This window comes from Anomaloglossus baeobatrachus, unplaced genomic scaffold (genome assembly GCF_048569485.1).
Source record: "Anomaloglossus baeobatrachus isolate aAnoBae1 unplaced genomic scaffold, aAnoBae1.hap1 Scaffold_2916, whole genome shotgun sequence".
In the NCBI taxonomy this organism is placed as follows: domain Eukaryota; kingdom Metazoa; phylum Chordata; class Amphibia; order Anura; family Aromobatidae; genus Anomaloglossus; species Anomaloglossus baeobatrachus.
Genome location: NW_027442366.1, coordinates 107,653 through 129,317, shown reverse-complemented (window position 1 = coordinate 129,317; position 21,665 = coordinate 107,653). Strand labels below are relative to the sequence as shown.

The window sequence follows — 21,665 nt, the reverse complement described above, 5'->3', positions numbered from 1 at the left end:
AGCTTACTATCAAAGGTTAGAGGGGGGCTTTCTCAGAGGGCTTTTTACAGTTTTTCTATTCCCAATTAGCCGTTTAAGTGTACTTATTGAAAGTAGTAATTCTTTCATAGGCCGCCCTTTCTTAGTATTTGACGTTCCTTATATTGCGGTATGAGGCTTCGCAGTAGGTTGCAAACATTCATCACCCATGACTGTCCCCAATTGAGCTCAGAAGCTCAATGTCTATCATGACCTCTCTTTTAGAATGTCCAAGAGCAAGCAAACTATTCCTCCAGGAGAGGGCGCCAACAGACTACTAAAGAGATCATCATTACTCAAAGAAAACCCCAAAAACCAATGCATGATAGGAATAAACAGGTAACTTTCTTTGGAGTGGAAGCGGAGAGATCGCACCAGATGCCAATTCTAGATGTTATCACACCTGTGGTCACTGCAGCAGCAGGTGAATCCACTTTGTCCAAAAGGGATCTATTCCATTCAATTGCAAATGATCTAGATAAGACAGAGAACTGCAGCACGGGGACATAGCCGAGTTGGTCAGGTTGAGTGGTGATGAGTTTGCTATTTGGATGAATAAAGAAAGTCAAAAGTGTGAAAGATAAAAAACAAAAGGAGGAAGTGTGAAAAGTGAATGGGCCAAATTGAGGTGCATATGAAGACGTATGCTTTCTTCCAATTCATTAAATCGGGCTAATATGAATCAGGTGAATTGAGTTCTGCTTTTGGAAACTGGGTTAAGAAGGGGTGCACCGTTCCTGGAGGTACTGCAATACCAGGTCAATGCGTGGAGTGGACAGAGCAAGCTCTTTTTCCATCTCCCTGTTCTAAAAATCCATTTAATATATGGTCCCCAGATAGGGGACGTATCAGATATTAAACTGATAAGAACAGATACTACACTTGATCTTAGCCAAAAGGCCGAGAAGCGATAACCAGAATTGGTTTGGGCCTCGAGTGGCACCCTGGCCTATGCCGGACACATCTTAGGGAGAGAGAGCGAGAGGGAGACAAACCCACGCCTACACAAGACATTTTGTCACCCAAGCCAACCCTTGAAAAGGCTGCTTTGCAGAGCCAAAACAAGAAGAATGGTGCGTTTTGCAGCCGCCGCCCACTGCAATGAATCTGAATAACTCCTCCTTTAGGGCGCAAGCAACTCCCCTCCCCCTTGCAGTCTTTCCAATTCACGATACAAAAAGACGGACAGGACAGGTTGCCTGACTTTCCGTCACTGCCACCCTTTGCCATCCTTACCCGTAGAAAGCCCTTTCATCATCCCCAAACCCTAATCTTTTCCCTTTCCTTCCCAGCCCCCAAACCCTGCCCTCTGTACCTTTCTCACCACCCGCTTCCCTTCTCCTGTCATCCCCCTACCACCCGGGAAAAAAAGAGATTGCCCCCTCCTTCCACTAGCCCACCCTCCCACCCAAAGAACAACTTCTTCTGCGCAGCTTGTTTTCTAGGCAGCAGCGCTATTGTGATGTCATCGGGGGGCATTGTGACAAGCCGCCAGTGTTCCGTCTCTTCATGTTGTGCACAGTTCAAACGGAAAATACATCAACAGGCAGACTACAGAAAAGCTTACTATCAAAGGTTAGAGGGGGGCTTTCTCAGAGGGCTTTTTACAGTTTTTCTATTCCCAATTAGCCGTTTAAGTGTACTTATTGAAAGTAGTAATTCTTTCATAGGCCGCCCTTTCTTAGTATTTGACGTTCCTTATATTGCGGTATGAGGCTTCGCAGTAGGTTGCAAACATTCATCACCCATGACTGTCCCCAATTGAGCTCAGAAGCTCAATGTCTATCATGACCTCTCTTTTAGAATGTCCAAGAGCAAGCAAACTATTCCTCCAGGAGAGGGCGCCAACAGACTACTAAAGAGATCATCATTACTCAAAGAAAACCCCAAAAACCAATGCATGATAGGAATAAACAGGTAACTTTCTTTGGAGTGGAAGCGGAGAGATCGCACCAGATGCCAATTCTAGATGTTATCACACCTGTGGTCACTGCAGCAGCAGGTGAATCCACTTTGTCCAAAAGGGATCTATTCCATTCAATTGCAAATGATCTAGATAAGACAGAGAACTGCAGCACGGGGACATAGCCGAGTTGGTCAGGTTGAGTGGTGATGAGTTTGCTATTTGGATGAATAAAGAAAGTCAAAAGTGTGAAAGATAAAAAACAAAAGGAGGAAGTGTGAAAAGTGAATGGGCCAAATTGAGGTGCATATGAAGACGTATGCTTTCTTCCAATTCATTAAATCGGGCTAATATGAATCAGGTGAATTGAGTTCTGCTTTTGGAAACTGGGTTAAGAAGGGGTGCACCGTTCCTGGAGGTACTGCAATACCAGGTCAATGCGTGGAGTGGACAGAGCAAGCTCTTTTTCCATCTCCCTGTTCTAAAAATCCATTTAATATATGGTCCCCAGATAGGGGACGTATCAGATATTAAACTGATAAGAACAGATACTACACTTGATCTTAGCCAAAAGGCCGAGAAGCGATAACCAGAATTGGTTTGGGCCTCGAGTGGCACCCTGGCCTATGCCGGACACATCTTAGGGAGAGAGAGCGAGAGGGAGACAAACCCACGCCTACACAAGACATTTTGTCACCCAAGCCAACCCTTGAAAAGGCTGCTTTGCAGAGCCAAAACAAGAAGAATGGTGCGTTTTGCAGCCGCCGCCCACTGCAATGAATCTGAATAACTCCTCCTTTAGGGCGCAAGCAACTCCCCTCCCCCTTGCAGTCTTTCCAATTCACGATACAAAAAGACGGACAGGACAGGTTGCCTGACTTTCCGTCACTGCCACCCTTTGCCATCCTTACCCGTAGAAAGCCCTTTCATCATCCCCAAACCCTAATCTTTTCCCTTTCCTTCCCAGCCCCCAAACCCTGCCCTCTGTACCTTTCTCACCACCCGCTTCCCTTCTCCTGTCATCCCCCTACCACCCGGGAAAAAAAGAGATTGCCCCCTCCTTCCACTAGCCCACCCTCCCACCCAAAGAACAACTTCTTCTGCGCAGCTTGTTTTCTAGGCAGCAGCGCTATTGTGATGTCATCGGGGGGCATTGTGACAAGCCGCCAGTGTTCCGTCTCTTCATGTTGTGCACAGTTCAAACGGAAAATACATCAACAGGCAGACTACAGAAAAGCTTACTATCAAAGGTTAGAGGGGGGCTTTCTCAGAGGGCTTTTTACAGTTTTTCTATTCCCAATTAGCCGTTTAAGTGTACTTATTGAAAGTAGTAATTCTTTCATAGGCCGCCCTTTCTTAGTATTTGACGTTCCTTATATTGCGGTATGAGGCTTCGCAGTAGGTTGCAAACATTCATCACCCATGACTGTCCCCAATTGAGCTCAGAAGCTCAATGTCTATCATGACCTCTCTTTTAGAATGTCCAAGAGCAAGCAAACTATTCCTCCAGGAGAGGGCGCCAACAGACTACTAAAGAGATCATCATTACTCAAAGAAAACCCCAAAAACCAATGCATGATAGGAATAAACAGGTAACTTTCTTTGGAGTGGAAGCGGAGAGATCGCACCAGATGCCAATTCTAGATGTTATCACACCTGTGGTCACTGCAGCAGCAGGTGAATCCACTTTGTCCAAAAGGGATCTATTCCATTCAATTGCAAATGATCTAGATAAGACAGAGAACTGCAGCACGGGGACATAGCCGAGTTGGTCAGGTTGAGTGGTGATGAGTTTGCTATTTGGATGAATAAAGAAAGTCAAAAGTGTGAAAGATAAAAAACAAAAGGAGGAAGTGTGAAAAGTGAATGGGCCAAATTGAGGTGCATATGAAGACGTATGCTTTCTTCCAATTCATTAAATCGGGCTAATATGAATCAGGTGAATTGAGTTCTGCTTTTGGAAACTGGGTTAAGAAGGGGTGCACCGTTCCTGGAGGTACTGCAATACCAGGTCAATGCGTGGAGTGGACAGAGCAAGCTCTTTTTCCATCTCCCTGTTCTAAAAATCCATTTAATATATGGTCCCCAGATAGGGGACGTATCAGATATTAAACTGATAAGAACAGATTTTTGATTTAATGAAGCTTTCCAAAGCACCGCAAAAATGCATGACCGAAGTCACACCAAAAACAGTGCAAAGGCTAGGATTCGTGTGGACCCCTCCGTGAGAAGAGGATCCCCAAAAATCAACCCCGTCCCTCCGAGCCAGAAGGCCACAGCAAGGGTCAGGGATCTTCGGTGCTCCCCCAAGCCGAAGCCTGGTTGAGCCTTGTTGTTGCTCCCAGCGTCCACCGAGGCATCTTACCCAAGTGGAGTAGGGAGCTACTAGTCGTTGGTTTCGCAGCCGAGACTGCCCGGACCGTCAACCGGTGTTAGTTTCTCAGCCCAAGGCTGACCGGACCTCCAACCGGGTGTTGGTTTCTCAGCCCAAGGCTGACCGGACCTCCAACCGGGTGTTGGTTTCTCAGCCCAAGGCTAACCGGACCTCCAACCGGGTGTTGGTTTCTCAGCCAAAGCTGACCCGGACCTCCAACCGGGTGTTGGTTTCTCAGCCCAAAGCTGACCGGACCTCCGACCGGGATTATAAAAATTTCCCTTCTTAGCCAGAAGGCCAGGATAGGGCAATATGCTTGGAAAGTATGAATAGGCAAGGCGCGGCGTGCGACAGAGTCTGAGGCTTACCAGGGTCCCAACCTAGCAAGTTCAGACTCCCTCCAGGGTGTCCATTCCTGGGGCACATTGCACCATAACCCCCACACTTACTCAGTCTAATAGCCTCAATCCTGGTAGGGCCATGGTTTCCTCTAGATGGATATACTATCCTCCCAAAGTACTAACAAGTGCAACCTTCCAGTGTGCATTGCATCATTGTACTAAGGTGGCCGGAGCCTTAAACCACCTTTTCGAACGATACTACACTTGATCTTAGCCAAAAGGCCGAGAAGCGATAACCAGAATTGGTTTGGGCCTCGAGTGGCACCCTGGCCTATGCCGGACACATCTTAGGGAGAGAGAGCGAGAGGGAGACAAACCCACGCCTACACAAGACATTTTGTCACCCAAGCCAACCCTTGAAAAGGCTGCTTTGCAGAGCCAAAACAAGAAGAATGGTGCGTTTTGCAGCCGCCGCCCACTGCAATGAATCTGAATAACTCCTCCTTTAGGGCGCAAGCAACTCCCCTCCCCCTTGCAGTCTTTCCAATTCACGATACAAAAAGACGGACAGGACAGGTTGCCTGACTTTCCGTCACTGCCACCCTTTGCCATCCTTACCCGTAGAAAGCCCTTTCATCATCCCCAAACCCTAATCTTTTCCCTTTCCTTCCCAGCCCCCAAACCCTGCCCTCTGTACCTTTCTCACCACCCGCTTCCCTTCTCCTGTCATCCCCCTACCACCCGGGAAAAAAAGAGATTGCCCCCTCCTTCCACTAGCCCACCCTCCCACCCAAAGAACAACTTCTTCTGCGCAGCTTGTTTTCTAGGCAGCAGCGCTATTGTGATGTCATCGGGGGGCATTGTGACAAGCCGCCAGTGTTCCGTCTCTTCATGTTGTGCACAGTTCAAACGGAAAATACATCAACAGGCAGACTACAGAAAAGCTTACTATCAAAGGTTAGAGGGGGGCTTTCTCAGAGGGCTTTTTACAGTTTTTCTATTCCCAATTAGCCGTTTAAGTGTACTTATTGAAAGTAGTAATTCTTTCATAGGCCGCCCTTTCTTAGTATTTGACGTTCCTTATATTGCGGTATGAGGCTTCGCAGTAGGTTGCAAACATTCATCACCCATGACTGTCCCCAATTGAGCTCAGAAGCTCAATGTCTATCATGACCTCTCTTTTAGAATGTCCAAGAGCAAGCAAACTATTCCTCCAGGAGAGGGCGCCAACAGACTACTAAAGAGATCATCATTACTCAAAGAAAACCCCAAAAACCAATGCATGATAGGAATAAACAGGTAACTTTCTTTGGAGTGGAAGCGGAGAGATCGCACCAGATGCCAATTCTAGATGTTATCACACCTGTGGTCACTGCAGCAGCAGGTGAATCCACTTTGTCCAAAAGGGATCTATTCCATTCAATTGCAAATGATCTAGATAAGACAGAGAACTGCAGCACGGGGACATAGCCGAGTTGGTCAGGTTGAGTGGTGATGAGTTTGCTATTTGGATGAATAAAGAAAGTCAAAAGTGTGAAAGATAAAAAACAAAAGGAGGAAGTGTGAAAAGTGAATGGGCCAAATTGAGGTGCATATGAAGACGTATGCTTTCTTCCAATTCATTAAATCGGGCTAATATGAATCAGGTGAATTGAGTTCTGCTTTTGGAAACTGGGTTAAGAAGGGGTGCACCGTTCCTGGAGGTACTGCAATACCAGGTCAATGCGTGGAGTGGACAGAGCAAGCTCTTTTTCCATCTCCCTGTTCTAAAAATCCATTTAATATATGGTCCCCAGATAGGGGACGTATCAGATATTAAACTGATAAGAACAGATACTACACTTGATCTTAGCCAAAAGGCCGAGAAGCGATAACCAGAATTGGTTTGGGCCTCGAGTGGCACCCTGGCCTATGCCGGACACATCTTAGGGAGAGAGAGCGAGAGGGAGACAAACCCACGCCTACACAAGACATTTTGTCACCCAAGCCAACCCTTGAAAAGGCTGCTTTGCAGAGCCAAAACAAGAAGAATGGTGCGTTTTGCAGCCGCCGCCCACTGCAATGAATCTGAATAACTCCTCCTTTAGGGCGCAAGCAACTCCCCTCCCCCTTGCAGTCTTTCCAATTCATGATACAAAAAGACGGACAGGACAGGTTGCCTGACTTTCCGTCACTGCCACCCTTTGCCATCCTTACCCGTAGAAAGCCCTTTCATCATCCCCAAACCCTAATCTTTTCCCTTTCCTTCCCAGCCCCCAAACCCTGCCCTCTGTACCTTTCTCACCACCCGCTTCCCTTCTCCTGTCATCCCCCTACCACCCGGGAAAAAAAGAGATTGCCCCCTCCTTCCACTAGCCCACCCTCCCACCCAAAGAACAACTTCTTCTGCGCAGCTTGTTTTCTAGGCAGCAGCGCTATTGTGATGTCATCGGGGGGCATTGTGACAAGCCGCCAGTGTTCCGTCTCTTCATGTTGTGCACAGTTCAAACGGAAAATACATCAACAGGCAGACTACAGAAAAGCTTACTATCAAAGGTTAGAGGGGGGCTTTCTCAGAGGGCTTTTTACAGTTTTTCTATTCCCAATTAGCCGTTTAAGTGTACTTATTGAAAGTAGTAATTCTTTCATAGGCCGCCCTTTCTTAGTATTTGACGTTCCTTATATTGCGGTATGAGGCTTCGCAGTAGGTTGCAAACATTCATCACCCATGACTGTCCCCAATTGAGCTCAGAAGCTCAATGTCTATCATGACCTCTCTTTTAGAATGTCCAAGAGCAAGCAAACTATTCCTCCAGGAGAGGGCGCCAACAGACTACTAAAGAGATCATCATTACTCAAAGAAAACCCCAAAAACCAATGCATGATAGGAATAAACAGGTAACTTTCTTTGGAGTGGAAGCGGAGAGATCGCACCAGATGCCAATTCTAGATGTTATCACACCTGTGGTCACTGCAGCAGCAGGTGAATCCACTTTGTCCAAAAGGGATCTATTCCATTCAATTGCAAATGATCTAGATAAGACAGAGAACTGCAGCACGGGGACATAGCCGAGTTGGTCAGGTTGAGTGGTGATGAGTTTGCTATTTGGATGAATAAAGAAAGTCAAAAGTGTGAAAGATAAAAAACAAAAGGAGGAAGTGTGAAAAGTGAATGGGCCAAATTGAGGTGCATATGAAGACGTATGCTTTCTTCCAATTCATTAAATCGGGCTAATATGAATCAGGTGAATTGAGTTCTGCTTTTGGAAACTGGGTTAAGAAGGGGTGCACCGTTCCTGGAGGTACTGCAATACCAGGTCAATGCGTGGAGTGGACAGAGCAAGCTCTTTTTCCATCTCCCTGTTCTAAAAATCCATTTAATATATGGTCCCCAGATAGGGGACGTATCAGATATTAAACTGATAAGAACAGATACTACACTTGATCTTAGCCAAAAGGCCGAGAAGCGATAACCAGAATTGGTTTGGGCCTCGAGTGGCACCCTGGCCTATGCCGGACACATCTTAGGGAGAGAGAGCGAGAGGGAGACAAACCCACGCCTACACAAGACATTTTGTCACCCAAGCCAACCCTTGAAAAGGCTGCTTTGCAGAGCCAAAACAAGAAGAATGGTGCGTTTTGCAGCCGCCGCCCACTGCAATGAATCTGAATAACTCCTCCTTTAGGGCGCAAGCAACTCCCCTCCCCCTTGCAGTCTTTCCAATTCACGATACAAAAAGACGGACAGGACAGGTTGCCTGACTTTCCGTCACTGCCACCCTTTGCCATCCTTACCCGTAGAAAGCCCTTTCATCATCCCCAAACCCTAATCTTTTCCCTTTCCTTCCCAGCCCCCAAACCCTGCCCTCTGTACCTTTCTCACCACCCGCTTCCCTTCTCCTGTCATCCCCCTACCACCCGGGAAAAAAAGAGATTGCCCCCTCCTTCCACTAGCCCACCCTCCCACCCAAAGAACAACTTCTTCTGCGCAGCTTGTTTTCTAGGCAGCAGCGCTATTGTGATGTCATCGGGGGGCATTGTGACAAGCCGCCAGTGTTCCGTCTCTTCATGTTGTGCACAGTTCAAACGGAAAATACATCAACAGGCAGACTACAGAAAAGCTTACTATCAAAGGTTAGAGGGGGGCTTTCTCAGAGGGCTTTTTACAGTTTTTCTATTCCCAATTAGCCGTTTAAGTGTACTTATTGAAAGTAGTAATTCTTTCATAGGCCGCCCTTTCTTAGTATTTGACGTTCCTTATATTGCGGTATGAGGCTTCGCAGTAGGTTGCAAACATTCATCACCCATGACTGTCCCCAATTGAGCTCAGAAGCTCAATGTCTATCATGACCTCTCTTTTAGAATGTCCAAGAGCAAGCAAACTATTCCTCCAGGAGAGGGCGCCAACAGACTACTAAAGAGATCATCATTACTCAAAGAAAACCCCAAAAACCAATGCATGATAGGAATAAACAGGTAACTTTCTTTGGAGTGGAAGCGGAGAGATCGCACCAGATGCCAATTCTAGATGTTATCACACCTGTGGTCACTGCAGCAGCAGGTGAATCCACTTTGTCCAAAAGGGATCTATTCCATTCAATTGCAAATGATCTAGATAAGACAGAGAACTGCAGCACGGGGACATAGCCGAGTTGGTCAGGTTGAGTGGTGATGAGTTTGCTATTTGGATGAATAAAGAAAGTCAAAAGTGTGAAAGATAAAAAACAAAAGGAGGAAGTGTGAAAAGTGAATGGGCCAAATTGAGGTGCATATGAAGACGTATGCTTTCTTCCAATTCATTAAATCGGGCTAATATGAATCAGGTGAATTGAGTTCTGCTTTTGGAAACTGGGTTAAGAAGGGGTGCACCGTTCCTGGAGGTACTGCAATACCAGGTCAATGCGTGGAGTGGACAGAGCAAGCTCTTTTTCCATCTCCCTGTTCTAAAAATCCATTTAATATATGGTCCCCAGATAGGGGACGTATCAGATATTAAACTGATAAGAACAGATACTACACTTGATCTTAGCCAAAAGTCCGAGAAGCGATAACCAGAATTGGTTTGGGCCTCGAGTGGCACCCTGGCCTATGCCGGACACATCTTAGGGAGAGAGAGCGAGAGGGAGACAAACCCACGCCTACACAAGACATTTTGTCACCCAAGCCAACCCTTGAAAAGGCTGCTTTGCAGAGCCAAAACAAGAAGAATGGTGCGTTTTGCAGCCGCCGCCCACTGCAATGAATCTGAATAACTCCTCCTTTAGGGCGCAAGCAACTCCCCTCCCCCTTGCAGTCTTTCCAATTCACGATACAAAAAGACGGACAGGACAGGTTGCCTGACTTTCCGTCACTGCCACCCTTTGCCATCCTTACCCGTAGAAAGCCCTTTCATCATCCCCAAACCCTAATCTTTTCCCTTTCCTTCCCAGCCCCCAAACCCTGCCCTCTGTACCTTTCTCACCACCCGCTTCCCTTCTCCTGTCATCCCCCTACCACCCGGGAAAAAAAGAGATTGCCCCCTCCTTCCACTAGCCCACCCTCCCACCCAAAGAACAACTTCTTCTGCGCAGCTTGTTTTCTAGGCAGCAGCGCTATTGTGATGTCATCGGGGGGCATTGTGACAAGCCGCCAGTGTTCCGTCTCTTCATGTTGTGCACAGTTCAAACGGAAAATACATCAACAGGCAGACTACAGAAAAGCTTACTATCAAAGGTTAGAGGGGGGCTTTCTCAGAGGGCTTTTTACAGTTTTTCTATTCCCAATTAGCCGTTTAAGTGTACTTATTGAAAGTAGTAATTCTTTCATAGGCCGCCCTTTCTTAGTATTTGACGTTCCTTATATTGCGGTATGAGGCTTCGCAGTAGGTTGCAAACATTCATCACCCATGACTGTCCCCAATTGAGCTCAGAAGCTCAATGTCTATCATGACCTCTCTTTTAGAATGTCCAAGAGCAAGCAAACTATTCCTCCAGGAGAGGGCGCCAACAGACTACTAAAGAGATCATCATTACTCAAAGAAAACCCCAAAAACCAATGCATGATAGGAATAAACAGGTAACTTTCTTTGGAGTGGAAGCGGAGAGATCGCACCAGATGCCAATTCTAGATGTTATCACACCTGTGGTCACTGCAGCAGCAGGTGAATCCACTTTGTCCAAAAGGGATCTATTCCATTCAATTGCAAATGATCTAGATAAGACAGAGAACTGCAGCACGGGGACATAGCCGAGTTGGTCAGGTTGAGTGGTGATGAGTTTGCTATTTGGATGAATAAAGAAAGTCAAAAGTGTGAAAGATAAAAAACAAAAGGAGGAAGTGTGAAAAGTGAATGGGCCAAATTGAGGTGCATATGAAGACGTATGCTTTCTTCCAATTCATTAAATCGGGCTAATATGAATCAGGTGAATTGAGTTCTGCTTTTGGAAACTGGGTTAAGAAGGGGTGCACCGTTCCTGGAGGTACTGCAATACCAGGTCAATGCGTGGAGTGGACAGAGCAAGCTCTTTTTCCATCTCCCTGTTCTAAAAATCCATTTAATATATGGTCCCCAGATAGGGGACGTATCAGATATTAAACTGATAAGAACAGATACTACACTTGATCTTAGCCAAAAGGCCGAGAAGCGATAACCAGAATTGGTTTGGGCCTCGAGTGGCACCCTGGCCTATGCCGGACACATCTTAGGGAGAGAGAGCGAGAGGGAGACAAACCCACGCCTACACAAGACATTTTGTCACCCAAGCCAACCCTTGAAAAGGCTGCTTTGCAGAGCCAAAACAAGAAGAATGGTGCGTTTTGCAGCCGCCGCCCACTGCAATGAATCTGAATAACTCCTCCTTTAGGGCGCAAGCAACTCCCCTCCCCCTTGCAGTCTTTCCAATTCACGATACAAAAAGACGGACAGGACAGGTTGCCTGACTTTCCGTCACTGCCACCCTTTGCCATCCTTACCCGTAGAAAGCCCTTTCATCATCCCCAAACCCTAATCTTTTCCCTTTCCTTCCCAGCCCCCAAACCCTGCCCTCTGTACCTTTCTCACCACCCGCTTCCCTTCTCCTGTCATCCCCCTACCACCCGGGAAAAAAAGAGATTGCCCCCTCCTTCCACTAGCCCACCCTCCCACCCAAAGAACAACTTCTTCTGCGCAGCTTGTTTTCTAGGCAGCAGCGCTATTGTGATGTCATCGGGGGGCATTGTGACAAGCCGCCAGTGTTCCGTCTCTTCATGTTGTGCACAGTTCAAACGGAAAATACATCAACAGGCAGACTACAGAAAAGCTTACTATCAAAGGTTAGAGGGGGGCTTTCTCAGAGGGCTTTTTACAGTTTTTCTATTCCCAATTAGCCGTTTAAGTGTACTTATTGAAAGTAGTAATTCTTTCATAGGCCGCCCTTTCTTAGTATTTGACGTTCCTTATATTGCGGTATGAGGCTTCGCAGTAGGTTGCAAACATTCATCACCCATGACTGTCCCCAATTGAGCTCAGAAGCTCAATGTCTATCATGACCTCTCTTTTAGAATGTCCAAGAGCAAGCAAACTATTCCTCCAGGAGAGGGCGCCAACAGACTACTAAAGAGATCATCATTACTCAAAGAAAACCCCAAAAACCAATGCATGATAGGAATAAACAGGTAACTTTCTTTGGAGTGGAAGCGGAGAGATCGCACCAGATGCCAATTCTAGATGTTATCACACCTGTGGTCACTGCAGCAGCAGGTGAATCCACTTTGTCCAAAAGGGATCTATTCCATTCAATTGCAAATGATCTAGATAAGACAGAGAACTGCAGCACGGGGACATAGCCGAGTTGGTCAGGTTGAGTGGTGATGAGTTTGCTATTTGGATGAATAAAGAAAGTCAAAAGTGTGAAAGATAAAAAACAAAAGGAGGAAGTGTGAAAAGTGAATGGGCCAAATTGAGGTGCATATGAAGACGTATGCTTTCTTCCAATTCATTAAATCGGGCTAATATGAATCAGGTGAATTGAGTTCTGCTTTTGGAAACTGGGTTAAGAAGGGGTGCACCGTTCCTGGAGGTACTGCAATACCAGGTCAATGCGTGGAGTGGACAGAGCAAGCTCTTTTTCCATCTCCCTGTTCTAAAAATCCATTTAATATATGGTCCCCAGATAGGGGACGTATCAGATATTAAACTGATAAGAACAGATACTACACTTGATCTTAGCCAAAAGGCCGAGAAGCGATAACCAGAATTGGTTTGGGCCTCGAGTGGCACCCTGGCCTATGCCGGACACATCTTAGGGAGAGAGAGCGAGAGGGAGACAAACCCACGCCTACACAAGACATTTTGTCACCCAAGCCAACCCTTGAAAAGGCTGCTTTGCAGAGCCAAAACAAGAAGAATGGTGCGTTTTGCAGCCGCCGCCCACTGCAATGAATCTGAATAACTCCTCCTTTAGGGCGCAAGCAACTCCCCTCCCCCTTGCAGTCTTTCCAATTCACGATACAAAAAGACGGACAGGACAGGTTGCCTGACTTTCCGTCACTGCCACCCTTTGCCATCCTTACCCGTAGAAAGCCCTTTCATCATCCCCAAACCCTAATCTTTTCCCTTTCCTTCCCAGCCCCCAAACCCTGCCCTCTGTACCTTTCTCACCACCCGCTTCCCTTCTCCTGTCATCCCCCTACCACCCGGGAAAAAAAGAGATTGCCCCCTCCTTCCACTAGCCCACCCTCCCACCCAAAGAACAACTTCTTCTGCGCAGCTTGTTTTCTAGGCAGCAGCGCTATTGTGATGTCATCGGGGGGCATTGTGACAAGCCGCCAGTGTTCCGTCTCTTCATGTTGTGCACAGTTCAAACGGAAAATACATCAACAGGCAGACTACAGAAAAGCTTACTATCAAAGGTTAGAGGGGGGCTTTCTCAGAGGGCTTTTTACAGTTTTTCTATTCCCAATTAGCCGTTTAAGTGTACTTATTGAAAGTAGTAATTCTTTCATAGGCCGCCCTTTCTTAGTATTTGACGTTCCTTATATTGCGGTATGAGGCTTCGCAGTAGGTTGCAAACATTCATCACCCATGACTGTCCCCAATTGAGCTCAGAAGCTCAATGTCTATCATGACCTCTCTTTTAGAATGTCCAAGAGCAAGCAAACTATTCCTCCAGGAGAGGGCGCCAACAGACTACTAAAGAGATCATCATTACTCAAAGAAAACCCCAAAAACCAATGCATGATAGGAATAAACAGGTAACTTTCTTTGGAGTGGAAGCGGAGAGATCGCACCAGATGCCAATTCTAGATGTTATCACACCTGTGGTCACTGCAGCAGCAGGTGAATCCACTTTGTCCAAAAGGGATCTATTCCATTCAATTGCAAATGATCTAGATAAGACAGAGAACTGCAGCACGGGGACATAGCCGAGTTGGTCAGGTTGAGTGGTGATGAGTTTGCTATTTGGATGAATAAAGAAAGTCAAAAGTGTGAAAGATAAAAAACAAAAGGAGGAAGTGTGAAAAGTGAATGGGCCAAATTGAGGTGCATATGAAGACGTATGCTTTCTTCCAATTCATTAAATCGGGCTAATATGAATCAGGTGAATTGAGTTCTGCTTTTGGAAACTGGGTTAAGAAGGGGTGCACCGTTCCTGGAGGTACTGCAATACCAGGTCAATGCGTGGAGTGGACAGAGCAAGCTCTTTTTCCATCTCCCTGTTCTAAAAATCCATTTAATATATGGTCCCCAGATAGGGGACGTATCAGATATTAAACTGATAAGAACAGATACTACACTTGATCTTAGCCAAAAGGCCGAGAAGCGATAACCAGAATTGGTTTGGGCCTCGAGTGGCACCCTGGCCTATGCCGGACACATCTTAGGGAGAGAGAGCGAGAGGGAGACAAACCCACGCCTACACAAGACATTTTGTCACCCAAGCCAACCCTTGAAAAGGCTGCTTTGCAGAGCCAAAACAAGAAGAATGGTGCGTTTTGCAGCCGCCGCCCACTGCAATGAATCTGAATAACTCCTCCTTTAGGGCGCAAGCAACTCCCCTCCCCCTTGCAGTCTTTCCAATTCACGATACAAAAAGACGGACAGGACAGGTTGCCTGACTTTCCGTCACTGCCACCCTTTGCCATCCTTACCCGTAGAAAGCCCTTTCATCATCCCCAAACCCTAATCTTTTCCCTTTCCTTCCCAGCCCCCAAACCCTGCCCTCTGTACCTTTCTCACCACCCGCTTCCCTTCTCCTGTCATCCCCCTACCACCCGGGAAAAAAAGAGATTGCCCCCTCCTTCCACTAGCCCACCCTCCCACCCAAAGAACAACTTCTTCTGCGCAGCTTGTTTTCTAGGCAGCAGCGCTATTGTGATGTCATCGGGGGGCATTGTGACAAGCCGCCAGTGTTCCGTCTCTTCATGTTGTGCACAGTTCAAACGGAAAATACATCAACAGGCAGACTACAGAAAAGCTTACTATCAAAGGTTAGAGGGGGGCTTTCTCAGAGGGCTTTTTACAGTTTTTCTATTCCCAATTAGCCGTTTAAGTGTACTTATTGAAAGTAGTAATTCTTTCATAGGCCGCCCTTTCTTAGTATTTGACGTTCCTTATATTGCGGTATGAGGCTTCGCAGTAGGTTGCAAACATTCATCACCCATGACTGTCCCCAATTGAGCTCAGAAGCTCAATGTCTATCATGACCTCTCTTTTAGAATGTCCAAGAGCAAGCAAACTATTCCTCCAGGAGAGGGCGCCAACAGACTACTAAAGAGATCATCATTACTCAAAGAAAACCCCAAAAACCAATGCATGATAGGAATAAACAGGTAACTTTCTTTGGAGTGGAAGCGGAGAGATCGCACCAGATGCCAATTCTAGATGTTATCACACCTGTGGTCACTGCAGCAGCAGGTGAATCCACTTTGTCCAAAAGGGATCTATTCCATTCAATTGCAAATGATCTAGATAAGACAGAGAACTGCAGCACGGGGACATAGCCGAGTTGGTCAGGTTGAGTGGTGATGAGTTTGCTATTTGGATGAATAAAGAAAGTCAAAAGTGTGAAAGATAAAAAACAAAAGGAGGAAGTGTGAAAAGTGAATGGGCCAAATTGAGGTGCATATGAAGACGTATGCTTTCTTCCAATTCATTAAATCGGGCTAATATGAATCAGGTGAATTGAGTTCTGCTTTTGGAAACTGGGTTAAGAAGGGGTGCACCGTTCCTGGAGGTACTGCAATACCAGGTCAATGCGTGGAGTGGACAGAGCAAGCTCTTTTTCCATCTCCCTGTTCTAAAAATCCATTTAATATATGGTCCCCAGATAGGGGACGTATCAGATATTAAACTGATAAGAACAGATACTACACTTGATCTTAGCCAAAAGGCCGAGAAGCGATAACCAGAATTGGTTTGGGCCTCGAGTGGCACCCTGGCCTATGCCGGACACATCTTAGGGAGAGAGAGCGAGAGGGAGACAAACCCACGCCTACACAAGACATTTTGTCACCCAAGCCAACCCTTGAAAAGGCTGCTTTGCAGAGCCAAAACAAGAAGAATGGTGCGTTTTGCAGCCGCCGCCCACTGCAATGAATCTGAATAACTCCTCCTTTAGGGCGCAAGCAACTCCCCTCCCCCTTGCAGTCTTTCCAATTCACGATACAAAAAGACGGACAGGACAGGTTGCCTGACTTTCCGTCACTGCCACCCTTTGCCATCCTTACCCGTAGAAAGCCCTTTCATCATCCCCAAACCCTAATCTTTTCCCTTTCCTTCCCAGCCCCCAAACCCTGCCCTCTGTACCTTTCTCACCACCCGCTTCCCTTCTCCTGTCATCCCCCTACCACCCGGGAAAAAAAGAGATTGCCCCCTCCTTCCACTAGCCCACCCTCCCACCCAAAGAACAACTTCTTCTGCGCAGCTTGTTTTCTAGGCAGCAGCGCTATTGTGATGTCATCGGGGGGCATTGTGACAAGCCGCCAGTGTTCCGTCTCTTCATGTTGTGCACAGTTCAAACGGAAAATACATCAACAGGCAGACTACAGAAAAGCTTACTATCAAAGGTTAGAGGGGGGCTTTCTCAGAGGGCTTTTTACAGTTTTTCTATTCCCAATTAGCCGTTTAAGTGTACTTATTGAAAGTAGTAATTCTTTCATAGGCCGCCCTTTCTTAGTATTTGACGTTCCTTATATTGCGGTATGAGGCTTCGCAGTAGGTTGCAAACATTCATCACCCATGACTGTCCCCAATTGAGCTCAGAAGCTCAATGTCTATCATGACCTCTCTTTTAGAATGTCCAAGAGCAAGCAAACTATTCCTCCAGGAGAGGGCGCCAACAGACTACTAAAGAGATCATCATTACTCAAAGAAAACCCCAAAAACCAATGCATGATAGGAATAAACAGGTAACTTTCTTTGGAGTGGAAGCGGAGAGATCGCACCAGATGCCAATTCTAGATGTTATCACACCTGTGGTCACTGCAGCAGCAGGTGAATCCACTTTGTCCAAAAGGGATCTATTCCATTCAATTGCAAATGATCTAGATAAGACAGAGAACTGCAGCACGGGGACATAGCCGAGTTGGTCAGGTTGAGTGGTGATGAGTTTGCTATTTGGATGAATAAAGAAAGTCAAAAGTGTGAAAGATAAAAAACAAAAGGAGGAAGTGTGAAAAGTGAATGGGCCAAATTGAGGTGCATATGAAGACGTATGCTTTCTTCCAATTCATTAAATCGGGCTAATATGAATCAGGTGAATTGAGTTCTGCTTTTGGAAACTGGGTTAAGAAGGGGTGCACCGTTCCTGGAGGTACTGCAATACCAGGTCAATGCGTGGAGTGGACAGAGCAAGCTCTTTTTCCATCTCCCTGTTCTAAAAATCCATTTAATATATGGTCCCCAGATAGGGGACGTATCAGATATTAAACTGATAAGAACAGATACTACACTTGATCTTAGCCAAAAGGCCGAGAAGCGATAACCAGAATTGGTTTGGGCCTCGAGTGGCACCCTGGCCTATGCCGGACACATCTTAGGGAGAGAGAGCGAGAGGGAGACAAACCCACGCCTACACAAGACATTTTGTCACCCAAGCCAACCCTTGAAAAGGCTGCTTTGCAGAGCCAAAACAAGAAGAATGGTGCGTTTTGCAGCCGCCGCCCACTGCAATGAATCTGAATAACTCCTCCTTTAGGGCGCAAGCAACTCCCCTCCCCCTTGCAGTCTTTCCAATTCACGATACAAAAAGACGGACAGGACAGGTTGCCTGACTTTCCGTCACTGCCACCCTTTGCCATCCTTACCCGTAGAAAGCCCTTTCATCATCCCCAAACCCTAATCTTTTCCCTTTCCTTCCCAGCCCCCAAACCCTGCCCTCTGTACCTTTCTCACCACCCGCTTCCCTTCTCCTGTCATCCCCCTACCACCCGGGAAAAAAAGAGATTGCCCCCTCCTTCCACTAGCCCACCCTCCCACCCAAAGAACAACTTCTTCTGCGCAGCTTGTTTTCTAGGCAGCAGCGCTATTGTGATGTCATCGGGGGGCATTGTGACAAGCCGCCAGTGTTCCGTCTCTTCATGTTGTGCACAGTTCAAACGGAAAATACATCAACAGGCAGACTACAGAAAAGCTTACTATCAAAGGTTAGAGGGGGGCTTTCTCAGAGGGCTTTTTACAGTTTTTCTATTCCCAATTAGCCGTTTAAGTGTACTTATTGAAAGTAGTAATTCTTTCATAGGCCGCCCTTTCTTAGTATTTGACGTTCCTTATATTGCGGTATGAGGCTTCGCAGTAGGTTGCAAACATTCATCACCCATGACTGTCCCCAATTGAGCTCAGAAGCTCAATGTCTATCATGACCTCTCTTTTAGAATGTCCAAGAGCAAGCAAACTATTCCTCCAGGAGAGGGCGCCAACAGACTACTAAAGAGATCATCATTACTCAAAGAAAACCCCAAAAACCAATGCATGATAGGAATAAACAGGTAACTTTCTTTGGAGTGGAAGCGGAGAGATCGCACCAGATGCCAATTCTAGATGTTATCACACCTGTGGTCACTGCAGCAGCAGGTGAATCCACTTTGTCCAAAAGGGATCTATTCCATTCAATTGCAAATGATCTAGATAAGACAGAGAACTGCAGCACGGGGACATAGCCGAGTTGGTCAGGTTGAGTGGTGATGAGTTTGCTATTTGGATGAATAAAGAAAGTCAAAAGTGTGAAAGATAAAAAACAAAAGGAGGAAGTGTGAAAAGTGAATGGGCCAAATTGAGGTGCATATGAAGACGTATGCTTTCTTCCAATTCATTAAATCGGGCTAATATGAATCAGGTGAATTGAGTTCTGCTTTTGGAAACTGGGTTAAGAAGGGGTGCACCGTTCCTGGAGGTACTGCAATACCAGGTCAATGCGTGGAGTGGACAGAGCAAGCTCTTTTTCCATCTCCCTGTTCTAAAAATCCATTTAATATATGGTCCCCAGATAGGGGACGTATCAGATATTAAACTGATAAGAACAGATACTACACTTGATCTTAGCCAAAAGGCCGAGAAGCGATAACCAGAATTGGTTTGGGCCTCGAGTGGCACCCTGGCCTATGCCGGACACATCTTAGGGAGAGAGAGCGAGAGGGAGACAAACCCACGCCTACACAAGACATTTTGTCACCCAAGCCAACCCTTGAAAAGGCTGCTTTGCAGAGCCAAAACAAGAAGAATGGTGCGTTTTGCAGCCGCCGCCCACTGCAATGAATCTGAATAACTCCTCCTTTAGGGCGCAAGCAACTCCCCTCCCCCTTGCAGTCTTTCCAATTCACGATACAAAAAGACGGACAGGACAGGTTGCCTGACTTTCCGTCACTGCCACCCTTTGCCATCCTTACCCGTAGAAAGCCCTTTCATCATCCCCAAACCCTAATCTTTTCCCTTTCCTTCCCAGCCCCCAAACCCTGCCCTCTGTACCTTTCTCACCACCCGCTTCCCTTCTCCTGTCATCCCCCTACCACCCGGGAAAAAAAGAGATTGCCCCCTCCTTCCACTAGCCCACCCTCCCACCCAAAGAACAACTTCTTCTGCGCAGCTTGTTTTCTAGGCAGCAGCGCTATTGTGATGTCATCGGGGGGCATTGTGACAAGCCGCCAGTGTTCCGTCTCTTCATGTTGTGCACAGTTCAAACGGAAAATACATCAACAGGCAGACTACAGAAAAGCTTACTATCAAAGGTTAGAGGGGGGCTTTCTCAGAGGGCTTTTTACAGTTTTTCTATTCCCAATTAGCCGTTTAAGTGTACTTATTGAAAGTAGTAATTCTTTCATAGGCCGCCCTTTCTTAGTATTTGACGTTCCTTATATTGCGGTATGAGGCTTCGCAGTAGGTTGCAAACATTCATCACCCATGACTGTCCCCAATTGAGCTCAGAAGCTCAATGTCTATCATGACCTCTCTTTTAGAATGTCCAAGAGCAAGCAAACTATTCCTCCAGGAGAGGGCGCCAACAGACTACTAAAGAGATCATCATTACTCAAAGAAAACCCCAAAAACCAATGCATGATAGGAATAAACAGGTAACTTTCTTTGGAGTGGAAGCGGAGAGATCGCACCAGATGCCAATTCTAGATGTTATCACACCTGTGGTCACTGCAGCAGCAGGTGAATCCACTTTGTCCAAAAGGGATCTATTCCATTCAATTGCAAATGATCTAGATAAGACAGAGAACTGCAGCACGGGGACATAGCCGAGTTGGTCAGGTTGAGTGGTGATGAGTTTGCTATTTGGATGAATAAAGAAAGTCAAAAGTGTGAAAGATAAAAAACAAAAGGAGGAAGTGTGAAAAGTGAATGGGCCAAATTGAGGTGCATATGAAGACGTATGCTTTCTTCCAATTCATTAAATCGGGCTAATATGAATCAGGTGAATTGAGTTCTGCTTTTGGAAACTGGGTTAAGAAGGGGTGCACCGTTCCTGGAGGTACTGCAATACCAGGTCAATGCGTGGAGTGGACAGAGCAAGCTCTTTTTCCATCTCCCTGTTCTAAAAATCCATTTAATATATGGTCCCCAGATAGGGGACGTATCAGATATTAAACTGATAAGAACAGATTTTTGATTTAATGAAGCTTTCCAAAGCACCGCAAAAATGCATGACCGAAGTCACACCAAAAACAGTGCAAAGGCTAGGATTCGTGTGGACCCCTCCGTGAGAAGAGGATCCCCAAAAATCAACCCCGTCCCTCCGAGCCAGAAGGCCACAGCAAGGGTCAGGGATCTTCGGTGCTCCCCCAAGCCGAAGCCTGGTTGAGCCTTGTTGTTGCTCCCAGCGTCCACCGAGGCATCTTACCCAAGTGGAGTAGGGAGCTACTAGTCGTTGGTTTCGCAGCCGAGACTGCCCGGACCGTCAACCGGTGTTAGTTTCTCAGCCCAAGGCTGACCGGACCTCCAACCGGGTGTTGGTTTCTCAGCCCAAGGCTGACCGGACCTCCAACCGGGTGTTGGTTTCTCAGCCCAAGGCTAACCGGACCTCCAACCGGGTGTTGGTTTCTCAGCCAAAGCTGACCCGGACCTCCAACCGGGTGTTGGTTTCTCAGCCCAAAGCTGACCGGACCTCCGACCGGGATTATAAAAATTTCCCTTCTTAGCCAGAAGGCCAGGATAGGGCAATATGCTTGGAAAGTATGAATAGGCAAGGCGCGGCGTGCGACAGAGTCTGAGGCTTACCAGGGTCCCAACCTAGCAAGTTCAGACTCCCTCCAGGGTGTCCATTCCTGGGGCACATTGCACCATAACCCCCACACTTACTCAGTCTAATAGCCTCAATCCTGGTAGGGCCATGGTTTCCTCTAGATGGATATACTATCCTCCCAAAGTACTAACAAGTGCAACCTTCCAGTGTGCATTGCATCATTGTACTAAGGTGGCCGGAGCCTTAAACCACCTTTTCGAACGATACTACACTTGATCTTAGCCAAAAGGCCGAGAAGCGATAACCAGAATTGGTTTGGGCCTCGAGTGGCACCCTGGCCTATGCCGGACACATCTTAGGGAGAGAGAGCGAGAGGGAGACAAACCCACGCCTACACAAGACATTTTGTCACC

At 46.8% G+C, this 21,665-nt stretch overlaps 13 non-coding genes and 2 pseudogenes across 13 annotated transcripts; all 15 read right to left on the bottom strand.

Annotated features, from left to right (window-relative positions):
* Window positions 1-739: 739 nt before the first annotated feature.
* Window positions 740-930, bottom strand: LOC142266803 (U2 spliceosomal RNA). Its single transcript, XR_012732802.1, has one exon. It is a non-coding gene; the product is annotated as a U2 spliceosomal RNA (small nuclear RNA).
* A 1,387-nt stretch (window positions 931-2,317) lies between these two features.
* Window positions 2,318-2,508, bottom strand: LOC142266802 (U2 spliceosomal RNA). The gene has a single exon (XR_012732801.1). It is a non-coding gene; the product is annotated as a U2 spliceosomal RNA (small nuclear RNA).
* Window positions 2,509-3,895: 1,387 nt separating this feature from the next.
* Window positions 3,896-4,091, bottom strand: LOC142266815 (U2 spliceosomal RNA). Its single transcript, XR_012732812.1, has one exon. It is a non-coding gene; the product is annotated as a U2 spliceosomal RNA (small nuclear RNA).
* A 697-nt stretch (window positions 4,092-4,788) lies between these two features.
* On the bottom strand, window positions 4,789-4,930 carry LOC142266829 (U2 spliceosomal RNA; annotated as a pseudogene).
* A 1,387-nt stretch (window positions 4,931-6,317) lies between these two features.
* Window positions 6,318-6,508, bottom strand: LOC142266801 (U2 spliceosomal RNA). The gene has a single exon (XR_012732800.1). It is a non-coding gene; the product is annotated as a U2 spliceosomal RNA (small nuclear RNA).
* A 1,387-nt stretch (window positions 6,509-7,895) lies between these two features.
* Window positions 7,896-8,086, bottom strand: LOC142266800 (U2 spliceosomal RNA). Its single transcript, XR_012732799.1, has one exon. It is a non-coding gene; the product is annotated as a U2 spliceosomal RNA (small nuclear RNA).
* A 1,387-nt stretch (window positions 8,087-9,473) lies between these two features.
* LOC142266804 (U2 spliceosomal RNA) lies at window positions 9,474-9,664 on the bottom strand. Its single transcript, XR_012732803.1, has one exon. It is a non-coding gene; the product is annotated as a U2 spliceosomal RNA (small nuclear RNA).
* Window positions 9,665-11,051: 1,387 nt separating this feature from the next.
* On the bottom strand, window positions 11,052-11,242 carry LOC142266799 (U2 spliceosomal RNA). The gene has a single exon (XR_012732798.1). It is a non-coding gene; the product is annotated as a U2 spliceosomal RNA (small nuclear RNA).
* A 1,387-nt stretch (window positions 11,243-12,629) lies between these two features.
* LOC142266798 (U2 spliceosomal RNA) lies at window positions 12,630-12,820 on the bottom strand. The gene has a single exon (XR_012732797.1). It is a non-coding gene; the product is annotated as a U2 spliceosomal RNA (small nuclear RNA).
* A 1,387-nt stretch (window positions 12,821-14,207) lies between these two features.
* On the bottom strand, window positions 14,208-14,398 carry LOC142266796 (U2 spliceosomal RNA). The gene has a single exon (XR_012732795.1). It is a non-coding gene; the product is annotated as a U2 spliceosomal RNA (small nuclear RNA).
* Window positions 14,399-15,785: 1,387 nt separating this feature from the next.
* On the bottom strand, window positions 15,786-15,976 carry LOC142266795 (U2 spliceosomal RNA). The gene has a single exon (XR_012732794.1). It is a non-coding gene; the product is annotated as a U2 spliceosomal RNA (small nuclear RNA).
* A 1,387-nt stretch (window positions 15,977-17,363) lies between these two features.
* Window positions 17,364-17,554, bottom strand: LOC142266793 (U2 spliceosomal RNA). Its single transcript, XR_012732793.1, has one exon. It is a non-coding gene; the product is annotated as a U2 spliceosomal RNA (small nuclear RNA).
* Window positions 17,555-18,941: 1,387 nt separating this feature from the next.
* Window positions 18,942-19,132, bottom strand: LOC142266792 (U2 spliceosomal RNA). Its single transcript, XR_012732792.1, has one exon. It is a non-coding gene; the product is annotated as a U2 spliceosomal RNA (small nuclear RNA).
* Window positions 19,133-20,519: 1,387 nt separating this feature from the next.
* LOC142266814 (U2 spliceosomal RNA) lies at window positions 20,520-20,715 on the bottom strand. Its single transcript, XR_012732811.1, has one exon. It is a non-coding gene; the product is annotated as a U2 spliceosomal RNA (small nuclear RNA).
* A 697-nt stretch (window positions 20,716-21,412) lies between these two features.
* LOC142266828 (U2 spliceosomal RNA) lies at window positions 21,413-21,554 on the bottom strand (annotated as a pseudogene).
* Between the last annotated feature and the right edge of the window lie 111 nt (window positions 21,555-21,665).